This window comes from Sinocyclocheilus anshuiensis, unplaced genomic scaffold (assembly GCF_001515605.1).
Source record: "Sinocyclocheilus anshuiensis isolate Anshui unplaced genomic scaffold, SAMN03320099.WGS_v1.1 scaffold551, whole genome shotgun sequence".
NCBI classification, from domain to species: domain Eukaryota; kingdom Metazoa; phylum Chordata; class Actinopteri; order Cypriniformes; family Cyprinidae; genus Sinocyclocheilus; species Sinocyclocheilus anshuiensis.
This window is the reverse complement of record NW_015548222.1, coordinates 65251-78603: the sequence shown is the minus strand read 5'-3', so window position 1 is coordinate 78603 and position 13353 is coordinate 65251. Positions and strand designations below refer to the sequence as shown.

At 36.5% G+C, this 13353-nt stretch overlaps 1 protein-coding gene and 1 long non-coding RNA gene across 5 annotated transcripts in view; one reads left to right on the top strand and one right to left on the bottom strand.

Moving 5' to 3' along the window:
- LOC107654257 (neuronal membrane glycoprotein M6-b-like) overlaps nt 1-13353 on the top strand; it is a 68718-nt gene that overhangs the window by 27980 nt on the left and 27385 nt on the right. The gene's annotated exons all lie outside the window — the stretch shown is intronic.
- Nucleotides 1-13353, bottom strand: part of LOC107654260 (uncharacterized) — a 14117-nt gene that overhangs the window by 144 nt on the left and 620 nt on the right. The window contains exon 2 of the long non-coding RNA XR_001630317.1: nt 8457-8463. This is a non-coding gene — a long non-coding RNA (uncharacterized LOC107654260). The remainder of the gene's footprint in view (nt 1-8456; nt 8464-13353) is intronic.

Sequence of the window (13353 nt, the reverse complement as noted above, 5' to 3'; positions counted from 1 at the left end):
CTAGGAGAGGAGGTAATTCTGACTTTGCTATGACAATCTGGCGCTTCTGAATCAGCTACTGTTTTGTTATTAGTTTTAAGTATTTGCTATTGACTGTTCAAATGCGGAGTTTTGCGCAGCGCAGAGTAACGAGTCGTGTATGTGTGTGTGAGGGGAACAGGGTCACATCACAGGAGAGTGAACTGCCTGTCAGAAATCATAGCACGTCAGCTGTCTTAACCGCGGCTTGTGTACTGCATCATCACTGTGTCTGTCACGCGACTCTGTTGCCCTTTCGGGCTTGAACTGATGGTAAAACTAACGACATTATTAACTGTCTTGATATTTACTTTGAAAGCTGAAGCTGGCGATTATGGTAAGGGGCGTTACATTTCCGACGCGTGCTTGTGGTGTTCGGCCAATCACAATGCACTGGACCTACAATAATGTACAGTATTTGAAAAATGTGTTTTTTGAACATTAAAGCATGTCAACATATTCTGTTACACCAAATACACAAAATAATGATCTTTAAAATAGCATCATATGACCCCTTTAATGCATGTTACTGGCTTTATTGTGAATAATTCATCCATGCATATATATGGACTCCTCCCTGCTGGCATATGCAAAGCCTCGCTGCAGTTGAACCAATCACATTCAAATCTGCCTCTTTTCTGGTACGCAACACCCTCTTTTCACAGTCCAATCAAAAACCAGTGGATAAAATCAAGTCCCTACTTTTTTTTTCCTTTTCAGCAAGCCATTTTACTCAGAAATGTGTATGGAAGTGAAGTTAGTTTAAATTTTTATGTTGACTTTAATGCCTTAAAATTAGCTTGTTTCATAATTTATAAACACAGAAATACCTGGCATTACAGTTGCACTCTGCAACAGTTCTTACAATTTCTGTGAAATAAATAAGACAGTAGAACATACTGATACATATTTCATGATTGCTGGATAATTCTGAAGAGCAAAATAGACTGGATGGTTACAAAAATTGTTCAGAGACCAGATAAACAATTGTTTTTAAGCTTCATTTGCTGTAGGCTTATATGCTTGTCTTTTTGTTAATACAGCATTTTTTCCATCATTCGTTATTTTGTACACCTTGTTCATGGCCCTTCAAATCTTTCTGAGTATTAATTACCATTTTACCAATTCATTGTACTTTCTAATCTTTCTGATGTGCCATACAATTGCTCTTGATTAATAGCTTGCTGGGGTACTTGTTTATGCTTCCCACGCCAATGATGGGAGAACTGATAGAGTATAGTCTTTCTCTCCTTGTCACTCTTTTTATTCTCTCACATGCACAGAAAGGAAGGAGGGCAGAAGAGGCACATGCTTCTCTTTTTACATAACTCCTGCACTTTCCACATCAAAAGGATTACATCATTATTGGGGCATGAAAGGGGAGGGATATGTAGTAGTACTGAAGGTGGGAAAGATAAAAATTAAAAAGGAAATTATCTCTCATCACCTTAAGATTCATTGTATCTTTAACATCTGATTTTGCAATCAGGAAATATGTAGGATGGGTAGCAATAATGAATTGGCTCACAGGAAATAATGGTTCATTATTATAATTATTTTTTTGTCTTCTGTACAATAATGGAAAATACTTTGTGTGGTCTGCTTTTAGCTTTAGACCAATATTGCCACTGTTGACGTTAAGGTACACTTGTGGATGTTCAGAATGATGACCATGATTGGACCATGTCAGGATACATTTAAACTTGCGCAGCTTAGATAACTTCTCTGTAGTAAAGATGAAAGAATTGATGCACAGACATGTAGATAAAGGCATTTTTCTCAGATTTGTGTTCTCAGTATTTATTTTCTTGGCACATTTATTTGGTGTTAGTGTTCAATATAGCAGTGTGGGGGAGGTTACTCAAAATAATTCACTACAGATTACTTTCGAGTAATTTTCTAAAACCTATTAAGTCTTCCTATACATACATTGAGCGTGATTTTAACAGTAAAAATGCTACAGTAAAAACCTGTTAATTGGTTAACAGTAAGTTTTCCTGCTGTATACGGTGAATAACTGTAATTACAATTAATGAAATTTTACAGTAAAATTTTGGAAGTTTTTGGAAGTGAAAAAGAACAAGTCATAATGTAATTTACAGTGAAAAAAATGTAAATTGACATTCCCAGAATTCCCTGCATGACACTTCACATTTGATGTTCAATGATGAGCTTTGGTTCATCATGTGACCTTCTCATCACCACCTGTTAAGGTACAAAACAGATATTTGAAGTTCAATAGGACAGTAAATTAACATTATGTCAGCTACTGAAATATGTTTTTTTTTTTTACTTTAAATTTAAATTCAGACTGTAAAACCTAAAATGTTGCTACCATATTTTTTACGGTAAAGTTCTGACAGCCACAGCTGCCGATATTTTACTGTAAATGTCACAGATTTATTTGTATTTATTTATTTTTTACAGTGTACTAATAGATACAAATGGCAATGATAAGTAATTGTGTAAACCAAGCAGCAAATACCTTTTCATAAGTAAAATGAAAATAAATGATATTTAAGAATATTTATATTTGATGGTTAGTGCTTGTTCACATACTGATCGATCAGTATATATTTTCTTTGCATTTTTATTGTCAGTGTTTTTAACATCTCTCTTCTGCACTATAATAAAAAGTGGTAACCTGCAATTGTTACTTTAAAAGAGCTATTTCTGATTTGATTACTGATATAAATTAATGTATTTAGGTTAATTCAGTGATGTTAAGTAATAGGTTTTGACTTAAATAAAACCAGTTTAGGTTACCGTTTTTCAGTGTGGATGAGGGCTGTGTGTGTTTGCCTGTAGTCTATACACTGGGCTTTTCATTACCCAGTATCAGTTTCCCTGATCTCTGTTCCCATACTACTTCCCACTTTCATTCTCTTCTCTTCTCTTCTCTTCTCTTCTCTTCTCTTCTCTTCTCTTTCTCTTCTCTTCTCTTCTCTTCTCTTTCTCTTCTCTTCTCTTCTCTTCTCTTTCTCTTCTCTTCTCTTCTCTTCTCTTTCTCTTCTCTTCTCTTCTCTTCTCTTTCTCTTCTCTTCTCTTCTCTTCTCTTCTCTTCTCTTCTCTTTCTCCCTCTCTCTCTCTCTCTCTTTCTCTCTCCCTCAATCTCTTCCCATTTAAATTCCCCCTTCCTCTATCTACCACAACAGTACAATGCGTTTTAGAGTACTATATACGGTTACATTCACCCACCATTCGGTTTTAAACAAGAGTGACAGCCACATTTTATAATTCTACGTGATTTAACCAATATAAACTACTTTTGGTGGAATAATGTATTTACGTTAATATATTAAATAGTAGGGCTGTGAATCTTTGGGTAGACAGCGAATCGATTCGATTCACAATTCATATGTTTTCGATTCGATTCAAGAACGATTTTTGCAAATTCATAACGATTAAATTCGATTCGATTCATATGTAGAAATGTATGTAAGCCAAGATTTTAAAAAAGAGCTTTAAAAGTATTATGTATAGGCTCACATTTTGTCACACCAGGGGCGTAGCCATCATTTCAGAAGTGACAGAAATGTCAAATACAATAATTTTATGTATGCATGTGTTATTTTTATTTTTTTTTACAAGGAATTCTTTTCTTATCTCTTACTTTGAATTTGCTATAAGAAATCAAATACACTTCTGGACAATAATCAATCATTTGTAATCTATAATTTTTTCCTAATGGCAATTTTATAATTGTTGTATATACTACAAACAATTATTTCGATTTTCTGAACAGAATAAAGTAGAAAATATACTTTATAGTTTCTGTACTGTAATAAATGGTATGTCAATTAGCACTGCATCATTCATAAATTTTATTTATTTATTGTGTTTATTGTCTTAACTTTCAGTTCGTTCTGCTTTTTATTCAGATTAGCTGCAGATATAGCCTGGCACGTCTTAAGTTCTATGAGCGCGAGATCACTTCTCTTTCAGTGCAAAAACTTCTTTATATCATTTTCATAAAATAAAATGATATAGTGTTTAACTTTTCCTCTCCATCGGCGAATGATGATTCTGAAAGAAAACGCGCCCGATGTCTGTTTGCTGTAGCAACGAATGCTACCTTCATGCATCTGACTATCAGATAAACCTTGCGCTCTTATTTCAAGGTTGTTGTTAATGCCGTGGTTATTTTAATGGTTTCCTTCGTACATTCGGTTTAACAACATTGTTAAAACACATTTATCATTCAATGGAACTGTGCGTATGCTTTAGACACTTACATTTTTGCTCCGTCCATGCAATAAATGCGCAGCCTTAGACTGCTCCGGTAATGACATCGTCGGTATGACCGAGAGCCATTGAAAAACTACAGAAAAGTAAAACTACTTCACTTTAGCATTACTGGCCACAAGTACTAAGGAGAGATCACACATCAGCTGCTCGAAAAAATGTGTCAGTGAGACGAACTGAGCGCGAGCGCAATCCTGTGACTGCAGGCGGTAAATAGTGCAGCGCCTGAAGGAGAGATGCGAGGGCACGAACTCTGTTCAAGGTCTCCATTAATTCGTGCTTGTAGTAATTTAATGTGTATATATTTTGAAAGCATTGAATCGCTATAGAAATCGCGATTCATTCTATTCTTAGCGTTTTGAATCCAAAAATCCATGTTTCAAGATCGATGCATTACATCGTCAGGGTTTGTAATCAATGCATCGAGAAAACGAGTGAATCGTTACACCCCTATTAAATAGTATTTGACTTAAAGGGGTCATCGGATGCCCATTTTCCACAAGTTATGATTCTTTAGGGTCTTAATGAAAAGTCTATAACATACTTTGGTAAAATAATTTTGGTAAACAACACCCTTTTTACCCTGTCAAAAACAGCTCTGTTGACAGCAAGCCATTTCGTTGCATGTCTCTTTAAATGCTAATGAGCTCTGCTCACCCTGTCCCTCTCTTCTGTGGGGTGACGCGCAGTAGCACAGTTCTTTAAGAGACCGTAAACTTTATCCGCATTCATCGTGAAACTTGCTAACTAGCACATTATTAGGAAAGGTGGTTTGCAAAGATTCATAAAAAAAACCTTATACTCACTTCTTCTATAGGTGAAGCTGGATGACGAATGATTTGTGCGAACATAGATGCATTTAGGTTGATCGGGGGTGCATTCCCTTCAAAAACAAACATAATCCACTGTGCCTTCAGCAGCTCAGATGTCGGGAGTAAATGACAACTGCTATGTTCTTTATTACATTCAACTTTATTACAATCGCTTAGGAGACATTCTTGTCTACCCCTGCTCCGGCGTCGAAACAGTGGTGGACTGTGTACAGCTCTCTCAGGGCGGGTCTAACGTAAAACGCTAGTGTCAATCAACAGTCGTGGGAGCGGCCTGGGTTTGTGTGACGTCACACATCCAAGAATCTGAGAACGGCTTGATTTGAGAAAGGGGTTTTCATTTATCAAGATTAAAAAAAAAAAAAACACTGGGTGGATTTTTATCATTATAGGGTGGTTGTGTACACACACTGCCAAGACTGTCATGTCATAGTGTGATAATCATAATCTTGTATGTGGTACGTTTCATCTGGGGTTCCAGGAACTTCTGGTAGTTCACACAGACAGAGCATATTTGAAGGCTTCAGATTCAGCCTCTGTCTCTGACCTGAGCTTATACCATTATTTATGTATTCTACATGCTGTCAGACTTTAAATTCAGACCATTCAGAGCTGTTTTGGGTTTGCACCCGGATTGAACCCATTTATTAAATAACATCAATTTTAATGCTTCGGTTTTATGTAAACCTGTATCTTTGATAATACTTTAATCACTGTCACTGTGGTTGCATGCGGTATTCAGAGCTATAGAAAGGGGCTTGATGCTCCTGTGCTGTTGAATGAACAGGACAATTTGTGACCAACACCTAATACGGTTCTCAGTCCCAAATGCTGATATGCATAGCCTAGCCTTTCCTCAAGACTGCCAAGTACTGTGAGCATGTGAGAGTAATCACAGAGACAATCACATGACAACCTCATGTGCCTTTCATTTGGAACAGCTCACCCAGGGCATGCTGACAGCCTCCATCTGCTGCCGCAAACTCACATGGCTGTTTAGCCACTTTTGTATGTGTAAGAGAGTGTGGGCGAGTGCTTCCATAAGTGTGCTTGTGCATTCAAGTTTTTGTGTGTTTACTTGTACCTGTGTATGAATATTGGCCTGTGCTTGTGTAAATTTGTGGTGTGTATAGGTATGAACTGCAATAACAGGCAGGTTGGCACAACATGTCCTGTTCCTGCATGATGCCATTCATCCTCCTGTATATGGATCCTCTCCATTCAGCCCACTGGTGTGCAATCTGCTGTTCTCTGATCAGAGAGAAAAAACATATGTATTCATAGTGATGCATTATTTATAATTTATGCCTCAAGCTTTTGTCCAGTTTTAGCCACAATGACCGACTGCAAAAGTGGTAACCTGCAGTTGTGCACTTTAAATAGATATTTCTAGTTAATTTAGATGTTATTATTTTTTGGTTACCATTTTTTCTGTGAAATAAAGATTTATTATTCGGCATATAATGAAGACTTTCACATATGGAAACAACAGTTTTAAAAAAACAGCATTTTTTTTGTATGCATTTTTATTGTTTTTATGTGTTATTATGTTTATATGTTTATATGTTTTTATTAAATTGTTTGCAATTTATTTGTGCTTAAAATAGTCACATTCTATTTTTTAATGACAGGATGACAAAACAACACCAAAATGTGTGCTACTACTCTTTCCTATTAGGATCCTTCAGAAAGATACTGAGCAGCAGGTGCTATATCAGCCAGTTGACAGTTCGATGATTATGTTATTCTTATACACTGAAATAAATTGTAACCTAAAAATGGTAACATCTAAATTAACAGGTTTTAAGCCAAAAATCACTTAACCAACCTAAATACATTAATTAAATAATACCCTAACCCTAACCTGTCCTGTTTAGTACATCTGGCCTTTAAACTACTTTATATGGGTTAAAATATGTAGAAATATCTCTAATTACAGTAACAATTGGTCACCACTTTTATATAGTTAGTTCCTTTGATGTTTAGGAATAATTGTAACTATTAGGGCTGTGCAATAAGGACAACAAAAATTTCACAATTTTCTGATCAATATTGCGATTTTGATTTTAATACAATTTTGACAAAATATTTCTTTACACACACACTTTACATTCATAAATGCAATGTTCTGCTTGACCACATATCTGAAGTAGTTGTGTAGTATTTCACTTGTTTTATGAACCCTTTTTTTAGATAGAAGTGAAATTACACAATTCTCAATTCTAATTTTGATACCACAGCAAAAACTTCTAGCCTAACCAATAGAAATAAACATCAAAGAGAAAACACTTGGGAATGAAATAAGAACAAAATTACACAAATAATAAACAAATTAGGGGTGGGCGATATAGCCTCATAATTATATCATGATATTTCAAGAATATTTGCGATAACGATATTTATGGCGATATAGAAAAAAAACAAAACATGGAACAACGTTTTATTGGTGATTGCAGCTGGCAGGCAGCAGCATTTATTAGTGCAAACAAAATGAAGGGCATTTTCCATCCTTTTCCAATGAGCGACTGTCATCGATGACAGACTACCTAATTTGAAGTGTAAATCTATTGTCATAAGGTGGCAGCAGCAGCTGTGTATTCGACTTGAAGCAGACCGATCGGTGTATGACGTCAAAATACAGCGAGAGTGACTTACCCCTTATTTACATTGCACGTGTCTGCTTTCCAACCTTAGGATTGTCTTACGGCTCTGATGCAGCCACTCAAGTCAATGCTTGTGTTTACACCAGCGGAGCCACGGCACGTTTCAAAAGCATCCCAGAAGCGCCGTTTCGCTAAAGATATGCACCTTGCCTATTTTTAAAGGTAAGAGTGTGCGCTCGAATATGCTCTAGAACCTCTTGCGATACTTTGATGTCATACACCGATCAGTCTGCGCAGCACTGCTTCAAGTCGAACACACCTATTGGGTTTGTGGTGTTGTTGTTGTGCGCGCTAGGGAGCATATATCCGCCATACATACGTCATCGGGTCGCTATATCATTGATATTGCGACATGACTCTTTTTTTATCATGTAAAATTTTATACCAGTATTATCGTGGACGGTATGATATGGCACACCCCTAAAACAAATTACAAATAATAACAAATAAATACAACAGAACAAAGATAAAAATGAAATAAGCAGTGCTTCAAGTTTTTCAGGTAGGTAGCCTATAACAGTAGTATTCAGGTACAGAAATTGAATAATCAATTGTAAAACAACAGTGCTATTATTCCCGCTTTGCGTCGGGCTGCTGATAAGCCTATCGGGCTTTATTCTGTGATAACAACTGGCTGGATGTACATTATCCCTTACATGAATGTAAAAAGACGTGAAAGAGAACTCAGTTTGGTGTTGACATGTTATCTAAAGAGGTGGCTGGAAGAGGGAGAAAGCACAGAAATGGGGTACTCGCATACTATCTGATGCATTTCCTGCATTTTCATTTTTGGGTATACTATCCCTTTAGCAATAGGCATCAGTATGTAAACATGATCGGTGCTGAAGAGCTTAAGTAAAAAGTTGATCAAATTCAGAATAAGGCATTTTTTGCAGATTAGTTTCAATAAATGCTCTTTTTTGGCTCTGGAAGTTTGAGTTATGAAAATTCCAGTATGTTTGATAGTACATTGTGTTCTCTTATTGCTATCTTTTATCTTAAAAGATCAAGGACAGTTCCTTGATTCCTCATGATATGATCCCTGCTGTTTCAATGTGAGTCCCACCTGTTCCGTCTTTCAGCCTGGTGAAGGTGGGAAGAGGCATTTATTTATTTATTGACTGATTGATTAAACTGATTAAATAATACCGTTACAAATTCCATACAATTACAATCCATCTGCCATGCAACAAGAAAAGAACTGTTTTTTTTATTTTTTATTTAAAAAAAATAATGCTTACATCCAGTTATGACAGCACACCCAGTTATGGCCAATGAAAAATGTGCATATAGTCCCAAAGCAAATAGATAAAATAAACATTTTACTATTTTAAATTAATTGCATGTAGATAAATGATTTAAAAAAGTATAACATTACCTTATTTGAATTAAGCATTTTAATTAAGCAGCACAAACCTATATTTAAAGTAAATTCAAGTAATTTCCAAGTACATTTCATCACAAAAATAGTAGGTCACAGTTCAGGTTGCCATGTATTTACATGCATAATAATGGGGTGATTCTAACTGACTACATGTAATTGGTGTGCCATTGTTATTGGGACTGCTTGTAATTACACAGTTATTGTTATTAGTATTTTAAATAATTATAGTAACGTGTGTAACATGAATCGTAAAATAAAATATTACTGAACAGTGCGTTTTTTTCTCACCCTGCAGGTTTTGATAGTGAAACATATCTTATATCAGTAGAAGGTCTCTGTTCCGAACATACTGTAAACAGTTGTGAGCACAAGTTAAGGTTGCTCTGGAATAGACAAGCTGTTATATATTTCTTGTATTGTATGTTGCTTGCCAATATATTCATACACTGTGAAAAGTGGTAACCTGCAGTTGTTACTTTAAAGAGATAGTTCTACATGATTTAACCATAAATAGATTTTTGTGGTATAAATAAGAGATAGATTCAGAGATTTTAAATAATAGTTCTGACTTATTAATTTAAGTGTTACCATTTTTAGGTTACCATTTTTTTCAGTGTAGTAATGTGAAGGGCTCAGATTGAGTCTATGTCTTTAATTTTGTCTGAGGTAAAGGACAGAATAGCGTATACATGTGTTGTCAAGGCCTATGTGTTGTATGTTTTTGTGTGAATGTTTATAAATGTGCACATGAGCATTTGAGTATGTTAGAAGGGCAGGGGTGAGGTCAAGGCAAACGCCACGCTTGATTTCCTCTCAAGCATCCTTGATGAATGTGAATGGACAGTCAGCTACCACACATACACACAAAAACGCATGCAGAACTAGTGTTGGTGCTGAGAGGAGGGACAACTTGAAAAGCTGTCTACTTAATTACGGCCATTTACTCACACTAAACGCTGTGTGTCTCTCAGCAGGCTCTCACAGCAGTCAGACCTCACCTCCTCCACACTGATCAACGACACGCTTCTTACAAAAAACACTGCTTAACTAAACTATCAGAAGATATAGCCAAACTGATCTATGATCAGCCACAAAAAAGCTTAATTTAAACTGCATCCCGCAAAATAAGTTGGTAAGAGTGAGTATGTGTGAGAGATTATGTTTTTTTTGACAGAAGCCATGCAAATTCACCTATTCCTAGACTATGTTGCGTGAGGTGTCTGTCCATTGGAACAGAATTTCCATTGGTTACTCAATGCTGTGTGCCTGGGAAGCTCCTACTTCCAAATGCATTTGTTATTATGACATGTAACGCATGTTGGATGTTTAAAGTTGGATGTAGGCAAAACAAAATATTGTGTAACATTAAACCCAAAAACTATTTCTGAAATTTTTATTATTTATGCATGGTACATAACAAAAACATACTTGCATAAGGAAAACATGACAGATTAACTTTACATTTAAGTTACGTTAAAGCTGCAGTCCGTAACTTTTTTTGGTTAAAAATGATCCGAAATAAATGTTTGAGCAAGTACATAACCAGCCAGTGTTCAAAACCTTCGCCTTACTTTAGCCCGATTAGCTTAGCTTATAATGGTATAACGGTTTGCTTATAATAATGTTTTCTAATTTGAGTGGTACGGGTAGGTTTTCACGGGAAATTCGAGCATGCTGCCACGTCATTACATCACATCTGTAAACATAAAGGATTTGTCCCGGCTACTAGGCTATCGCATGTGAGGATCCTGCAGGTGGCCGATCGTTTATAGCCTTTTCTCACAGCAGCTGGAATAATTAAATGTATCATTTTGATGGCGATTGGAATGCAGAAAGGATTACGTGTTTATGAAATAATAAATTATATTTCCATTTTAAATGTGCTTCTGATTACAGATAGCCTGGGATTACAAAGATTTGTATTTTAAAGAAAACCAGTTCGAAGGGAGCATAATTAGCTTTTTGGGTTAAAAGAATTTCTTAATATGAAATTAGAATGGTATGACAATTAGAGAAATTGAAATCTACACGCTAATACAAACTATACTCATAGTCACACAATGCTGATGTTGTTAACATTAATAACTTGAGAATAAAGTATAACAATAATAATAATTTGCACGTAGGGCTGTGACGGTGGCTGATTTTTACCACCGCGGTGGTAATGGACCAACTACTGCCGGTGGTGCGGGATGAGTGTGTGGTTGATTTCAGCTGCATGCAGCATCAGAAGCACGTGCTTATCACAGTCATATCAATGACTGTTGCGGGAGATGCTGAAGATCACTACCTACGGCTGTCGTAGTCCTGAGTGAAATGCATTATGGGTAGTGTAGTTCGGAGTAGTGTCGGGCGATATGGTAATTTTTTCAAATCGTCATATCGCCTGCCCGTGAGATCGCCGATACACGGTATTATCGTGCGTGCGTGCGTGCGTGCGTGGGTGGGGGCAAGAGAGAGAATCTCTGTACTTATCATAGGCTATTTACAATTTGAGTTGAATTACTGAAATAAATGAACTTTTCCATGACATTCTAATTTATTGAGATGCACCTGTATGTGGTGTTTTAAACCGCGTGGGCGCGCGAGAGAGTGAGCCTATGAAAGCACCAATAATCGAAATAATATACTTTCAAACATACTGATAAACTAACATGTTAAATATAAAAAAAAAATATTTAAAACAGCTATTTCATATATATTTGGATAAAACAATCATACATCACTATTAGGACTGCAAGTCCTGTGACAAGTTTGCCGCATCAGAGCACAAAAGTTATCAGTCTAAAAGGTCTGCAGTCAACGGTGAAAATCAAAAGTAGATTTATTTTAAAGACCAACAGTTTAACACTAAATATTGGAGATAAACGAACATGCTAAATATAAAAGTATTTAAAACAGGTAAATTCATATATTTGGAGTAAAGTTCAATTGAACGGATACATCAGTCATACAGCGCTCAGGACCGTGCGCCCCATGACAAGCCTAACGCGAGTGCTGAAGTGAAATAGCTGGGCAATTTGATAATAATAGCCGAATTATAATAGGCCGCCTAATAATAATAATTGAATACATTTATAGGAGATTGAGCCTAATATCGTCTTGACTGTTGACAAAGACATCTGCTATCGTCAATATCTCTGACTATCGTCGATACACTATACTATCGTCTATCGGCACAACCCTAGTTCGGAGACATGTGCTCTCGCTGTGCTGTGTAATTCAAAAAACAGAGAAAGAACATTTATATTCTGCTTTTATTTCAGTTCATTCAGGTCAGTCCACCCAGGGGTTTTTGTGCACTGTAACTCTGACAACTTTATCTGCACGAGAGAGTAAAATGGCATGCATCGGCTAACTTTGTCCATCTCATCATTGCACGAAGATGAATTTACAAGCTGTTACGCTGCCGCTTGATAACAGCAGTTATCAAATGACTAAATTATGATATTTGCTCAGATGGGTGCTGGGGTCTTATCTATCAGATTGCAACGTATATACATTTTGTTAATTAAACATTGAAGGCCACTATTGTTAAGCCTTTTGGTGTGGTAGCCCAGGCACACATAGCCCATAGGCCACTAGTCTCAAGCCGGTCAGCGTGGTAGCCCAGGCACACATAGATAGTAATACATGCAGTTCACATGGCTCTTCGGAGCAGCAGCATTACATATGTCTTGGCGATAAATCTGCATGTTGGGGGGTGTTTTGTTCTTGTTTTGGCTTGTATTTGTTGTGTATTTTGTTAACGTTGTTTATTTAACTACATCTCCCAGAATGCAGTGTTACGTTGTAGCCGGAAGTGTTCCGGTAAAAACAGTTGACATACGAAAACCCAGTAAAGAGAGCAGTCACGCTAAAGCAGTGCAAGTGTCTTATGTGTTGAGTGCGCCGTTCATTCTTTCTAAAGATACAATAGGGTCCACCAAGACCAAATACATTAACATTGTCATGTACATTACCATGCCAATCCCTCCGAGAGTTGTCATGACAAAAATATATATATATATATATATTAGGGGTGGAACGGTTCGCAGGAAAAAATCGAACCGCATGGTTCTCCACACACGGTTCGGCACGCGCTAGGACCGCGGTTCAATTTAAATCTGACAACGAATCTGTAATATGGTTTGCTATAAATAACACATAAAACAAACAGGGTTCGGCTAATATATGTTTCTGTTGATGGATGCGCATTCTGGCTTCCCAGTAC